General features: G+C 36.3%; 1 long non-coding RNA gene across 1 annotated transcript; it reads right to left on the bottom strand.

Moving 5' to 3' along the window:
• Positions 1–9,591: 9,591 nt before the first annotated feature.
• On the bottom strand, positions 9,592–12,077 carry LOC127831027 (uncharacterized). The gene is made up of 2 exons (XR_008026368.1): positions 10,939–12,077; positions 9,592–10,566 (listed from the first exon to the last, which is right to left on the bottom strand). It is a non-coding gene; the product is annotated as an uncharacterized LOC127831027 (long non-coding RNA).
• Between the last annotated feature and the right edge of the window lie 973 nt (positions 12,078–13,050).

Below are 13,050 nucleotides of genomic sequence, written 5' to 3' on the forward strand. Positions count from 1 at the left end.
CACCTATATATGGAGGCAGAAGAACACCTATATATGGAGGCAGAAGAACACCTATATATGGAGGCAGAAGAACACCTATATATGGAGGCAGAAGAACACCTATATATGGAGGCAGAAGAACACCTATATATGGAGGCAGAAGAACACCTATATATGGAGGCAGAAGAACACCTATATGTGGAGGCAGAAGAACACCTATATATGGAGGCAGAAGAACACCTATATATGGAGGCAGAAGAACACCTATATATGGAGGCAGAAGAACACCTATATATGGAGGCAGAAGAACACCTATATATGGAGGCAGAACACCTATATATGGAGGCAGAAGAACACCTATATATGGAGGCAGAAGAACACCTATATATGGAGGCAGAAGAACACCTATATATGGAGGCAGAAGAACACCTATATATTTAAATCCCCCTTTTCCCTAAAAAAAGAATCATACCAACTATGGCGCTGTGTTCGGCAATCAGGAGACCCTCTCGAATACCCCTTAGGGGAGGTTGCACGACACTTCATAGAGCAGTCACCAGCTGATCAGGTCTGAAAACTATACTGTCATGACCTTTGCGAGGTGCGTCTTATGCATGATCTCATTTGAGATCAGGTCCTGAAAGATATTTTATAATGTAAGTGTTAAATATTGCTATGATGGTATATCTTGTTACTATAAATATTATTAATTTAAATCAAAACAAGTTTGTTTGCTTGTTGTTTTTGTTTGTTTATTTTAGCAATTTAAATCCTGTGATCACATGTGACTTAACGCTTGTCATAAATAATTAAAAGAAATGACATGTGGTAGAAAATACTGTTTGAAAATGTACCAAAATACGTGGTCTCATTTGGCTGTGTGGACTGGTCGGAAGTGTGACGCCTTTCAAATGCTAAAACCTGTATAGTTTTACCTCTCAACAAATCCAACTTTTCTTGGTCAAGGACAGGGCTCAGTTTTCCTACTCCTGATCTCCTCAAGTTGGCCTGCTCGTGCAGAGTAAAATCTGGTATCAAAGTCCATACATCAGTTAGTCCCCCTTTTGCTCTCTTTTGGCAGGAATATTCTATCCAAAGAATCTTCCAATCAATGTAAATTTCACCTTGGGAGTTTAACCTTCAAATTTAAAATATAAAAGTTTTCATTGAATATGTGGGAAAGAATTCTGTTCATTAATGACCAGAAATAGGTATAAATAACATTTAAGATGACAATTATCATTAAATACAGCCATAATTATTCAAATGGTGTTGTTTTTCCTTATAATTGCATTACATTTATACTTTTCCATTTACATTTCCCAGTGACAATACATAAATATGATAATGATCATAATTAATTCAATATAAAACTAAATAAAAAAGTGATGCAAAAATGAAAATACAAACCTAAAACAACTGTTCTTCAGTATTCCAAGATAACAGGCAGTTGACGAATTATGAGACCATATCACTTTAACCATCCACTTTGAATCTCCTTTGCAACAAACTTATTGTTGATTTACACATTGTAGTAAATACACATTGTTTTCATCACACAAAACTTCATGTTGAAAGTATTTCAAGACATTTTACACTAGAATTATAAGTCTTAATGTTACTCAATTATACCTTAAAGCTCAAAGTCAGTTGCTGAAAACCCCCTTGTTTTCAAAACATAACTTCCTGTCTCCAGCCAATCAAAGTCGCTTGTTTTCAAATAGATGGTGGCTTAGCCAATCAAAAGTCTATCAACACCCCTTTGTTAGGCCTATAGATGGAGCACTGATAAGGATTAAGGTTTATGATTTAATGGGGGGGGGGGGGGCTAATCTCTTATGTGTCCCGGCAGGTCGATACCAAATGTAGTCGTGAAGACGCGGGAACGACCTATAAATAACCTTCAACAACACACACATCTCTTATGTGTGTCAGCCAATTACTAAATCTAAGAAATATTCACTGATTTCAACACCAACATATATGTATTTATTGAATAATACACAGCACCCTTAGCATATTATATTTAATTGTGAATACTTCAATATAAAATGCTGAAAGGTGTTAGCAAATAATAATATTATAAATATTATTTATTTTTATTGCCTTTTAAATTGTATGTTAAAGGTCAATGTGGTAGACATTAATTGTATTGGGGTTAAATATCAGTATAAGAAAGTTAAAATAGTTATTGTTTTATGTTGAGGAGATATAATTGATGCTGGCAAGCCCACATAAGTTTCCATATATTAATCAACACTTTCACACTGGAACTAGTTTTATTTATTATAGAAACAGTGTCACCCTCCCCTAAAAAAAATGAATAAAAAAACACACTGTAAGTCTATTGAATTCTCCAAAGAACATGAATTAAATTGAAGTATTCACATTTTTATAGATGTGTGATTGTTCTCATAATATATTTCATATTTATGTATTGATTCATTAAGTGAAAGACAAACAATTTCATATTCAGGTATAAAACTAAGTTTGAACATTTTAACATTTTTATAGTATCTGTGAACCTGTGATGTTCTGAAAGAGCAATTTTCATCCAATATTTCCTTAAAATTATGGGGAGCCCACAAATGTACAAAAGGTGCAATGGCAAACAAGCTGTAAAAAAGCCCATTTACAATTCATCTTGATAATATATGGCTATAAACATGAAACAAAGACTTAGTTGAAGAATAATTGTTTTATTGTTGAGTTAAACAAAAGACCAACTTATTGAAAAGTGTGTTTAAGTGAGTCTTTTAGCCTTGTTGCAGCTCTCAAATTATTTATAAAAAGACCAACTTAAACTCGCTTAAACCCACTTTTGTTTATAAAAAGACCCACTTCTGTTGTAAAAGACTCGCTTATGAAACAAAAAGACACACTTAAACACACATGAACCAACTCATAAATAAAAAGACTCACTTTTGACACATACAAAACCAACTTCTTACAGCAAAAAAACTCGCTTTAACACACATCTACTTTAACAAACCAACTTTAAACTCAGTTAAGCACAGTTTAGCTCACATAAAACTCACCTTTATTAGCAAAAACCAACTTCCGCTCAGAAAAACTTAGAAAAAACACAGTTTTATGTTGGTTTAAGTGTGTTTTGGTATGAAAGTGGGTTAACTTTTTTCAAGGGGGCCCCCGGGCTGCGGGTGCAGTTTTGAATAAATCAAAGTTTGTAATAAGATTTTTTATAGAGGTCACAGTGACCTTGACCTTTGACCTAGTGACCCAAAAATGGGTGTGGTATGTAGAACTTATCAAGGTGCAGCTACATCTAAGGTTTCAAAGTTGTAGGTGGAAGCACTTTGATTTTAGAGCCAATATTAAGGTTTAAGCACGATGCGGACGGCGGAAAGACCACCACGAGCTTTCTATGACAATACCTTGGGTTCTCCGAAAACAGCCGAGGATTCAATTAGAGAGAAAGACTATTATGTGTTTTTGTATATTATATTTTAAGCTATGTAATTAAGGACAAGAGACCTGTCTGACCTGACAAGAAAATAAAAAGTATTTTGATTATATTAAACTTTCCAAACAAGTAAAACATTCCCTATTAGATTTTTTAACAAGAGCACCGAATAACGGGTGCCATGCTCAGCTGCGAAAGCTTGTCAGTTTTTTTAGAGGTCACAATTACCTAGACCTTTGACCTAGTGACCCAACAAGAGATGTGTTCGTCAGAAACAAAATGCCTTCTACTGCGCCACTTTGAAACAAGAGCACCGCCTTGCGGGTGCAGACCTCTCATCTATTTTTCTTTTTAAAGGTGTAGGGACCTATCTCAATTCAAATCACAAAGGAGGGAGGGGTGGAGTGGAGAGGGGTGTATAGTGTGGGGTTGTGGTCATTTATTACATCATCTTCCAAAAATGCAAAAAAAAAATTGTTTTTTTTTAGGGGGGGGGGGATTCTTGGGTGGGATGGTTGGACGGTATTTCAAAAATAAAATAATAAAAATAAAGATTTGTGTTTTTTAACCATGTTTGAAAAAAACAAGAGATGTGTGCATCAGAAACACAATGCCCCCTATTGCGCCGCTTTGAACAATTTTTTTTTTACCTTTGACCTTGAAGGATGACCTTAACCTTGAACTTCCACCACTCAAAATGCGAAGCTTTATGAGAACGCCGCTTTGAAGTATATTTTTTTTACCTTTCACCTTGAAGGATGACCTTGACCTTGAAGAATGACCTTGACCTTGAACATCCACTACTCAAAATGTGCAGCTTAATGATGACGCCGCTTTGAATTTTTTTTATTTACCTTTGACCTTGAAGGATGACCTTGACCTTGAAGAATGACCTTGACCTTCAACTTCCACCACTCAAAATTTGCAGCTTCATGAGAACGCCGCTTTGAAATTTTGTAATTTTTTTTACCTTTGACCTTGAAGGATGACCTTGACCTTGAAGGATGACCTTGACCTTGAACTTCCACCACTCAAAGGGTGCAGCTTCATTAAAACGCTACTTTAAATTATTTTTTTTTACCTTGAAGGATGACCTTGACCTTCCACCACTAAAAATGTGCAGCTTCATGATAACGCCGCTTCGAAATTATTTTTTTTGAACCTTTGACCTTGAAGGATGACCATGACCTTGAAGAATGACCTTGACCTTGAACTTCCACCTCTCAAAATGTGCAGCTTCATGAGAATGCCGCTTTGAAATTTAAAATAAATTTACCTTTGACCTTGAAGGATTACCTTGACCTTGAAGGATGACCTTGATCTTGAACTTTAACCACTCAAAATGTGCAACTTCATGATAACGCCGCTTTGAATTATTTATTTTTTTACCTTGAAGGATGACCTTGACCTTGAACTTCCACCACTCAAAATGTGCAGCTTCCTGAGATACACATGCATGCCAAATATCAAATTGCTATATTCAATATTAAAAATGTTATGGCCAATGTTAAAGTTTTCGTATGGACAGACGCCATATATTTGACATTTGACCTTGAAGGATGACCTTGACCTTCACCTTCATCACTCAAAATGTTCAGCTCCATGAGATACACATGCACACCAAATATCAAGTTGCTATCTTCAATATTTAAAAAGTTATGGCCAATGTTAAAGTTTTTGGACGGACAGACACCATAAATTTGACATTTGACCTTGAAGGATGACCTTGACCTTTGACCACTCAAAATGTGCAGCTCCATCAGATACACATGCATGCCAAATATCAAGTTGCTATCTTCAATAGTGAAAAAAATATGGCCAATGTTAAAGCTTTTATCAGATGGACGGACAGACTGGCTGACATACTGACTGACAGTTCAACTGCTATATGCCACCCTACCGGGGGAATAAAAATTATTTTTTTGAGGTGGGGGTGGGGGGTATAGTGTGAGGGTGTGATGGTCATTTATTAGATGATCTTAAAAAAAAATATTAGGGGGATTGAGGGGGGATTCGGGTGGGGGCGTGGGGAAGTGTTTGGGTGGAGTCTATTGTGGTATGTCAGGTAAGAGTTGTTTTGTCACAGTATCAATCACATCTAATCATAAATAAAGAAGTTATGGCAAGTTTAGCAAAATTTAGTAATTTGACCTTGAGTCAAGGTCATTCAAAGGTCAAGGTAAAATTCAACTTACCAGGTACAGTACCCTCATGATAGCATGAAAGTATTTGAAGTTTGAAAGCAATAGCCTTGATACTTTAGAAGTAAAGTGGATCTAAACGCAAAATGTAACCATATATTCAAAGTTACTTAGTCAAAAAAGGGCCATAATTCCGTAAAAATGACAACCAGAGTTATGCAACTTGTCCTTTACTGTCCCCTTATGATAGTTTGCGAGTGTTCCAAGTATGAAAGCAATATCTATGATACTTTAGGGGTAAAGGGCCCATAATTCTGTCAAAATGCCAGTCTGAGTTACATCACTTTGCCGGCACAGTCCCCTTATGATAGTTAGTAAGTGTTGCAAGTATAAAAGCAATAGCTTTTAATATTGTTTTGTACGATTTGATACACATTTCGGCCTATTGACCAAAGTGGGGCCGTTTTGACTAGGGGACATTTTGACCTGGGGCCGTTTTGACTAGCTTCCACTAGAGCCAATCAAAAGACTTGTTGCATTATTGAAGCCTGAAATTCGGTTAAACTCAGCATTCATCGCTAAACTTTTGACTCGTTCCCAAGATGGTTCGTACTTATCGTGATTCACGTATGCGTTAACGGATTCGTTTCAGATATGCGTCCGAGTGGATGCAAATATTTCAAAAGTATGCGCCTTAAGTTCGATATTTGTGTGTCATATACGCAGGACGCGCAGCTAGATTATTCATTGATGAGGTAGATGTATATCGACCTCACAATTATAGGAGTATGTACATGACATAAGAAAACAAGAGCACCGCCTTGCGGGTGCAGACCGCTCATCTATTTTCTTTTTAAAGGTGTTGGGACTCTCATTTTCAATCACAAAGGAGGGAGGAGTGGAGTGAAGAGGGGTGTATAGTGTGGGGTTGTGGACATTTATTACATTATCTTCCAAAAAAGCGAAAAAAAAAAAAAAAAAAAAATCGGGGGGGGGGGGGTTTGGTGTGATGGTTGGACGGTATTTCAAACATAACCGTTTAAAAAAAAAATGGGGGGGGGGGGTATAGTGTGAGGGTGTGGTGATAATTTGTGAGATGATCTTAAAAAAAAAAAAAAAAAAAATGGGGGGGGGGTGGGGGGGTGGGGTGGGGGGGGGGGGGTGGGGGTATAGTGTGAGGGTGTGGTGGTCATTTGTAAGATGATCTTAAAAAAAAAAAAAAAAAAAAAAAATTAGGGGGGGGGGGGAGGGGGGAGGGGGGGGAGGGCACAGGGGATGGTTTGGGTGAAGTCTATTGTGGTATGTCAGGTAAGAGTAGTTTCATCAAAGTATCAATCAAATCTAATCATAAATAAAGAAGTTATGGCAATTTTAGCAAAATTTAATAATTTGACCTTGAGAGTCAAGGTCATTCAAAGGTCAAAGTAAAATTCAAGTTGCCAGGTACAGTAACCTCATGATAGCATGTAAGTATTTGAAGTTTGAAAGCAATAGCCTTGATACTTCGAGTGGATCGAAACACAAAATTTAACCATATATTAAAAGTTACTAAGTCAAAAAAGGGCCATAATTCCGTAACATTGACAACCAGAGTTATGCAACTTGTCCTTTTACTGTACCCTTATGATAGTTTGTGAGTGTTCCAAGTATGAAAGCAATATCTATGATACTTTAGGGGTAAAGTGGACCAAAACATAAATCTTAACCAAATTTTCAATTTTCTAAGTATAAAGGGCCCATAATTCTGTCCAAATGCCAGTCAGAGTTACATAACTTTGCCTGCACCGTCCCCTTATGATAGTTCATAAATCTTGCAAGTATGAAAGCAATAGCTTTGATACTGTAGGAATAAAGTGGACCTAAACACAAAACTTAATCAAATTTTCAATTTTCTAAGTATAAAAAGGGCACATAATTCTGTCAAAATGCCAGTCAGAGTTACATTACTTTGCCTGCACAGTCCCCTTATGATAGTTAGTAAGTGTTGCAAGTATGAAAGCAATAGCTTTGATGCTTAAGGAATAAAATGGACCTAAACACAAAACTTAACCAAAATTGTCAATTTTCTAAGTATAAAAAGGGCACATAATTCTGTCAAAATGCATGCCAGAGTTATCTAACTTTGCCTGCCCAGTCCCCTCATGATAGTAAGTAAGTGTACCAAGTTTGAATGCAATAGCTTTGATACTTACTGAGAAAAGTGGAACTAAACGCAAAACTTAACCAAAATTTTCAATTTTTTAAGTGTAAAAAGGGCACATAATTCTGTCAAAATGCACGCCAGAGTTATCTAACTTTGCCTGCCCAGTCCCCTCATGATAGTAAGTAAGTGTACCAAGTTTGAATGCAATAGCATTGATACTTTCTGAGAAAAGTGGACCTAAACGCAAAACTTAACCGGACGCCGACGCCAACGCCAACGCCGACGCCGACGCCGACGCCGACGCCAAGGTGATGACAATAGCTCATAATTTTTTTTCAAAAAATAGATGAGCTAAAAAGGCTCTAGACCAAAGTAAAACACTACTCGCTTACCTGTCTTCGTCGGGATGATCCATAGTTTATTTTCTTTGTACGACACCATGAATGTCTGTAAATATTGCTTTCCGTAATAGCAGTCACAAGATGAATGACACAACAATGACATCACACAATTTGTGACGTCATTAGATCAATATGAATCTTGGTTGCCTTTACCAAATAAGGAGGTCAACTATATATGGAGGTCACGTGACTTTTGACTCCCGGGCTGCATTTCGGCGGACTTTTCAAGTTTCGAAGGCTGTTTCTCGTAAAAGCAAAATTCAAGATGTCTCCAAATGTATATGCTCTATTTATTTTGTACAAAGATGATCCAATCACAGGAAATGTTTTGTATATTTCCGCTGTTACTGAACCTTGAAAGGAATACACCGACTACAGAGTAGAGATGCAGTTAAGGAAGACGTTTCAAGAAATATTACTTCCACAGAAAAGATATGCTACAAAAGACGGTCGGTGATATGCCATGCATGTGTCTGTTAAGGCTGCTCATGCACAACGCAGCTGCAGCCAGAAGATCAAGGCCAACAAGTGAGTTTTAATTGTGAAATTCCTTTAAAGACTGTAAGTCTCGGCAATTTTTGCAGCACCAAGGAAACTTAGTGTTTGTATACTCTCTCTATGTCACAGAGATAACTGTCTACTCTCTCTATGTCACAGAGATAACTGTTGCTGCCCCTACTGTACATACATTAGATTTAAACCTCGACACTTAGTAAAGCAGATTCAGACAGGTCATTAAAAGACCCATGAAAATGACCTTATAGACATGCTCCTATGCCCAAAGGCGGACAGTAGTCAGTTCCATGAAGAAGAGCTCATAAATGGTAGTTGTGACAATTGTTCAAATTACGAGAAAGTCTTAAGGAATTTTATAACCAGATTCCTGAAGAAAAAACCCTTACCTGGAACCAGTGGGCAAATCAGAACAGCAGTACTGAAATGACAAGGAAAGTAGTGATCATGAAGAAAGGTGGTAAAGACCAGATATTTCAAGAGATGGTTGAAAGGGACATAAAAAACCGGCACAGGGGTACTCTTTTTTTCCAACACATACACTGGAAGAACTTGCAATCCCGTCTGTAGATCTGCCGTGGAATCATATGGAATTCTATGGAAATCGTTAGATGGAATTCCGTGGAGTATTGGCACTAACTTTCCATCCGATTCCATGCAATCAATGGAAAAGTGAAAAAAAAACAGAAGGGGGACTTGATATGGGATGGAATTCCATAAAATGCCGTGGAATTCCATAGAATTCCGTGGCATTCCATATAATGCCGTGGAATTCCATAGAATGCCGTGGAATTCCATAGAATGCCGTGGAATTCCATAGAATGCCGTGGAATTCCATGGAACGCCGTGGAATTCCATGGAACGCCGTGGAATTCCATGGAATGCCGTGGAATTCCATAGAATGCCATTGAATTCCATAGAATGCCGTGGAATTCCGTGAAAAGCTATGGAATTTAATAAAAAGCTGGAATAAAATAGAAAAAAAACAGATTATAGATCAAAGGCATTTTATTGATTTTGAAAAACAAATGTGAATGTAACTAAAGGTTTCATCATAGAAGTTAAACAAGAACAAGATCTGGCATCAATCATTAACCACACACATGCAGTCACAGTACATATTCAAAAATGAGTGGTTTTACATTTTCATAAAGTACCAACTCTCTTAACCACAGGCATGCATGCACACATTCAAAAACACATCCATAAACATGCACGCATATACAGGTGAGAACAGAAAAACTTATAAAAGGCACAATATAAAACATAGAAGTAGAATTTTACATTTCTCTTATGACAAGTATACTTCCTTTCTCACATATGTTCATAAACACACACAATTACATGCACACACACATCACGCACAATTGTTCTAGAGTTTTTTCTCATAAATTTTAACGTTCAACAACTGTTCCTTATTAATTCTAGAACACTTTCAGTACAATTACAGAAGTTCAGTTCTAGTTGATGTGTTCCAGTACAATTCTAGAAAAGTTCCGAAGGTTAACTTCAAATATTTAAGTCTGAAACCAACTTTCTAGAAAACAAATTCCCATGCAGACAGCCAGTATTCAAGTACTGAGCATAGTTAATAATAATACATAACAAATTAACAACTGTTGTAAATTTGTTATTTATTATACTATGCTCAGTACTGTTGAACACGGACTTAATTCAATTATCCAAGTTTCAAATTCCTAAATTAAAAAAACAAACAAATAAATTAAGACAAAAAACAAACACAAAATACAATTCACAAAATAAATAACTGGTCTTTTTTATACAAGAAGTAACCAAAATAAAACATGTCACCAGCCACAGACTGCCAGGCTTAACACAGAGGCTAAAAATGTTTGTCCAAGTCTTCCACTGCCATTTTCCTTTTCTTCTGAGAATATTGAACACCAGTCACTGCCTCCGGGTCCTTTTTGGTATGAGGTACATTGTATACTGCTCACATGTGCTCTACAGAATAAAAAATCATAAAAATGTCTAAAAAAAAGAGTTATTTACATTCAAACTATAACAAGAGATTGTAAAGCAATATGGTCCCCTACCTGTTAAACTTCACTATTTTAAGTTTGTTAAATATATTTGTTGCCATAGCAACCAGAATTCTTGCATTATAAACAACATGAAATGACGTGCAAAATGTCCTTATTGTCATCTGTTCATGTTTCAAGTTTCATGAAAAACTACTTAGAACTTTAAAAGTTATCCCAGGATCCAGAAAAGTGTAAATGACTTAGACTAATATATTGAATTCCAAAAAGACAAAATACTTTCAGGTGGTTAACATTAAATAATTTATCTAGCCCAGGGCATGACAATATTTACCATGAATTTGTGGCCCTGTAAGTCCTCTAGGTAAATGCGCTTAAAGAGCCGCTTTGCTGTTGGATTATTTCCCTGCCAAACTCTGCAGTATCTTCCATCAACTGGTCAATGGTAATTAAAGCACATAATGAAAATGTATAGGGAACGTAATTCATGAATTGTTTTAAATATTAAGTTGTTAAATGGTCTTTAGAAAGAGAACTAAAAACGAAGTGAATACATCGCAAAGCACTAAGCATAACTTAATTTGTTGGTATTATTAGTACAAATTTATTATTGCTATAATTAGAATGATGTGTAATTCTATTGGTATGAAAATGCACACTCAGATACCTAAAAACCAATTCCATTGGTTTAATTTTTTATTTACAAGCAAATACATTGAATTGATATCCCCCGCCAACATGCTTCTGGACACATAAGTATTATATTTGACACTCAAACAAGCATTTTTTAAAGATACAAAGGGCCATAACCCCGTTTTTAACAGATGGTGTACAATTCCATTTGGGGTGCATCATCCTCTTATCCATATATATACTCGAACCAGGTTTCAATGAAATCCGCCAAAGCACTTCCATGATATGGCCTTGGACACACAAAAAGCATTTTTTCAAGATACAAAGGGCCATAACTCTGTTATTAACTAATGGTGTACAATGCCATTTGGCATGCATCATCCTCTTATCCATATACATACTCATACCAAGTTTCAGTGAAATCTGCCAAAGCACTTCCAAGATATGACTTAGGACGGATGGAAAGACCGACAGACAAAAGGATGGAAGGACGAACAGACAACGCCAAAATAATATCCCTCCGCCTATGGCCGGGGATAATAATAAACATTAACACCATTAATGAGCATTGAGTGCTCAACATGCACAGTAAAAAACTTCCTTAGCCTGCATTTCCATAACCTTGCATGATAAAATTCCGATACTACATTCAACGTTACTAATTTCTCCACATAGGTCTTATTACTTCCTTTTTCAACCTGCAAACTCCACTAAGTGAAAATTTGGGTGACAGCTGCTTTTAAACTAATATTTGCCATACTAAAACCTCAAATATCACATAAAAAGGTCTACAATAATGTCATATGAAGATTAAATTTAAAGGAATATTTAGAAATAATAAAAATCACAAACCTTCAGTTGTTGTTCTATTCCTAGACAGAATGCTCAAACACTGTATGCATCACTCTTTAGCAATATTTCATGTCACTTTCCAAATGATATAAATACATAAGTATTTTAAGAAAGTGTTTTTAATGGAAAAACTAATGACTCTTCTGTTTGTTAAATGTCTTTAACTTTATTTTAACAAGTTAAACCAGTACATTGTCCACCATGTTTCATGTTTCAATCTAACAGGTAAACTTTCTGTATTTGAATTCAGCCAATTAGAAAAGGCTGTTATATCTTATAACCAATAGATTTGCAGCAAACATACCCAACATCTGATGTACAACACATGCTTGGCTTATCAGATAGATTGTTATTTGACAACCTGGACTGGCTGAGTTTGATATTGAGAAAAAACAGTGTGTATACCACTTGGACAGGGTTAAGGAATTTAAACTTGTAGAAATTGCTTTGAAAGTAACAACTACTCCTACTTCTGCAGAACTACTACTTTAATTACTACAGCATCAACAACACCACCACCAACAACAACAGCAACAATAACAGCAGCAACAGCAGCAACAACAGCAGCAGCAACAACAACAGCAGCAACAGCAGCAGCAACAACTGCTACTACAGCAACAACTGCTACTACTGCTACTTCTATTGCTACTACTATTGCTACAGAAACTGTTAATGCTACTACTTCTACTACTACTACTACCACCACAACCTCTACTGATATAAAAAACACTACTGCTACTACATCAATTACTACAACAACAACACCTACTACAACAACAACAACTACTTCTACTAATACAGCTACTACAACTACTACTACTACTGCTGCTGCTGCTGTCGCTACTATGAAGTCTATTTGGCTATTTGTAAGTGTAAGGTGTTCTATATGTGTTCTTATTCCCCGTAAGAACTTTTGTAGAACTTACTGGTTCTTAAAGCGTTCTAGATGTGTTCTAGAACT

Source organism: Dreissena polymorpha, chromosome 5 (genome assembly GCF_020536995.1).
Source record: "Dreissena polymorpha isolate Duluth1 chromosome 5, UMN_Dpol_1.0, whole genome shotgun sequence".
In the NCBI taxonomy this organism is placed as follows: Eukaryota; Metazoa; Mollusca; class Bivalvia; order Myida; family Dreissenidae; genus Dreissena; species Dreissena polymorpha.